A 2,899-nucleotide genomic window follows, 5' to 3' on the forward strand; every position below is an offset into this window, starting at 1 on the left:
CCTCACGATACTATAACCTGCTTCCATCTTCACCTTGAGTTTTAAAGGTATTTTGCTTTGATTACGGTGGGTTTAGGTGTTATCGAATGGTCGACATAAATTCACAGCAAATAGTCAATTTCTTTACCTAGCCAACTTTTTTTCCCCCCTGGCAATAGATGCCTGCTGGCTCAGTGAAACAGTTACCGCTTTTATCAATTCTGCTTTAAAATGTTTTTATTCAAATGGCTCTGCCTCTCATTCCAAAGACCAACAGATAATAAAGCAAAGCTGTTCCTGGTTGCTACAAAACTAATTTTAACCTCAAGCAAATCAGGAATTAGACATTCATCTTCTAAACTGTTTAAAGATGTTACGTTCATTTCTTTTATGGCTGATTTAATAAACTGCCTTCATAATAAATATTCCTACAATAGTCACAAGGTTTTTCCCCTTTCTTGAGAAGGGAAAACCAGTGTGGCAGTTGATATGAGGTGTAATCCAAAAAAGAATTAAGTACACCCAAGTAATTTTTGCAAATGTGTATAAGAGACAGCCTCGAGGCCGAGCCCCTTCCCCGTGCCGGTTTTTCCGGTGAAACGCCGGAGTTTGACCATCGTTTATTTCCCTTTTCCGCACAAGCCTTGAGTCCTGCCTTGGGGGGCTTGGCGCTCACACGGCGGCCGTCACGGCAGCCCGCAGAAGTGCTGGGCAGTCCCTCACCGCCCAGGGATGAGATGGCTCCAAAGGCGGACGGGCGATGGGCGAAACCGGAAAGCTGGGCTTTATTCAACAGCCGGTTTCTAAAGACTTTGATATCCAGCTGGCTATGCTCCTCGTGCTTCTGCCTCTGCAGTGTCATAAATATGTATTCGCCTTCACACGATTAATACAGAAACATGATAAATATTTATCATTTGACATAGCGTCTAAAGACCTTAGCAGGACCATCTACCACGTTCACCCACGGAGGAGGAACGGGCCTCCTTTCTCAGGGAAAGAAGCACTCCACTCCTCACGAGTGAGGGTTAAAGATTTCGGCTGGCTGTATTTCTCAGGGTGCCCAACTTGAGATGTGCCTGCCATCTACCAGTGAGTCTTTCTCTTGAAGGTGTCTTTGAGCTGGGCCACCAAGGCCTGAGGCACCCAACATCTTGGGGCTTCGTCCAGGGAAGTACATCTGCTGAGGAGCACAGACCCATTCTTCCTATCCAGTCTTTTTCCTTGCATCTAGTCCCACAGGCAGTCTACAAAATCATAATTACTGCCTATATTTTTTTCCACCGATGGCTCTTTCCAATGGTGATCGTTAGATTCACAAGAAAGGAGATAATTTCAAATGACTTTTCTGTGAGAAAAGTGGGGGGAAAAGAAAAAAAAAAGGCTAACTCATTTGTGCCCAGCTCGAGTTTCTGATATTAGTCAGTCTGTCTGTTTGGTCATTCAGAAGTGGTGGTGTGCAAAAAAACCTTTATTTAACACTGCAGTAAATCAGAACAGATTTCTCTTTGACTGTGTGCTTCAGGAAGTACTGACTTTTCCTCCTCAGAGGACTAAGACTTTTTAAAAATTCTTTTAAAGAGTTGGGTACTTTTGCTTTTAAAGTGAACCTTCCAGGTTAAGCTTCTCTTCCACATTCATGGAGGGACGTGTCCCTTTGGCAAAGGCAAGTTACATCCAGTGGACATCAGCTGGACTAAAAGCAGCCCACGCAGAGAATTTAAGGGCATGTGTTCCTGCTCATTCCACCTCCACATTCATGGCTTGCTGAAGATCCCCATCCTGAACTGGGAGTTACTCCAATCTCGGGGTAATCCTTCTTTCTGTCACTTCTAAACTCGGATGGTAGAGAGGGAAATTGCAGTGCTGAGCATGTAGCCATGCCCACACACTGAGGTTTTTTTTTCCCCCTAAAATCCCCCACAGTTGCTACTGCCAGTTCAGCCCACAAGCATAGCAGTTCCACAGGAGACGAGACGTATGGGTAGCCAGAGGTGATTCAAGCACCAGGTTCTCAACCTTCTTCATGGTGGGGCGTCCTGTGACTCCTCATGCCTTGTACACCACAGCCACTTTTCCAAGATCTTGCTTTTAATTTAGCAATTTGGCAAAGGGAAGGTTGTTGCAATCCCGTGACACCTGTTCCTAGTGGAGCTGGTTGGAAAACCTCTGAAAGAACAGCTTTCCACTGGAAAATGCAACCCTGTCAAAATCGAAACGCTTTGCAAACTTGTGTCGGTTGCACTGAAAATGTCATTTAAAAAAGAGTAAGTGGTGAAGGGATGTTCCAACAGTGTGGGAACATCTCGTTTTGACATTTCCAAGCTAAATGTTTCAATTTCTTCCTTCAAAATGAGGTTTGGTTTCAAAATATTTCCTTTTATATTATATATTACAAAATAATACAAAATTTGAAAAGCTGAATCACGTATTTCCATCTACCTGAAATTAATGTTCTCCACAACTTTCTCGAGGTAAAGAATTCCGTTATTCCGATTTGGAGCAAAATGTTAAACCCTGAACACTGAGGAAAACTAGAATATCTGAATTCTGTTGCACTTTCAATGACAGGATGGAATCCCAGAACACATCGACAGCCGCCTTTTTAAAGTGCATGATTACAAAATACTTAAATAGTGGAGGGCTACTTGCAGTCTTGTCTTTACTCATATTTTAAGCTTTGTTGCCAGTTGAGAGAATAACAAAGATGAGGTCTGAAGGAAAAGGTGGGGTTGGCCATAGACCCTGAGAGCAGAAGTTCTCACTTTTATTTTGGTTGCTCCCAATTAACGTATTTCAAAGCATTGCATCAGCCAGGTATCTGATGACCGTGCCCAGTACTATTGTAACTGGAATTTCCTTCAGTTCTTATTTTAGGAAGAAGAGGAAAGAGAGTGACACATGATATAATCCGAATGAT

The 2,899-nt window shown here is 43.1% G+C and overlaps 1 protein-coding gene across 1 annotated transcript in view; it reads right to left on the minus strand.

The window, feature by feature from the left end:
• The window catches only part of CNR1 (cannabinoid receptor 1), a 16,051-nt gene extending 15,335 nt beyond the window's left edge, over window positions 1-716 (minus strand). Inside the window, exon 1 of the mRNA XM_026845609.1 lies at window positions 656-716. The gene's annotated coding sequence lies outside the window, so the exon portion shown is untranslated. The remainder of the gene's footprint in view (window positions 1-655) is intronic.
• Window positions 717-2,899: the final 2,183 nt, after the last annotated feature.

This window comes from Athene cunicularia, assembly GCF_003259725.1.
Source record: "Athene cunicularia isolate RWA chromosome 3 unlocalized genomic scaffold, athCun1 chr3_part1, whole genome shotgun sequence".
Taxonomy (NCBI): Eukaryota; Metazoa; Chordata; class Aves; order Strigiformes; family Strigidae; genus Athene; species Athene cunicularia.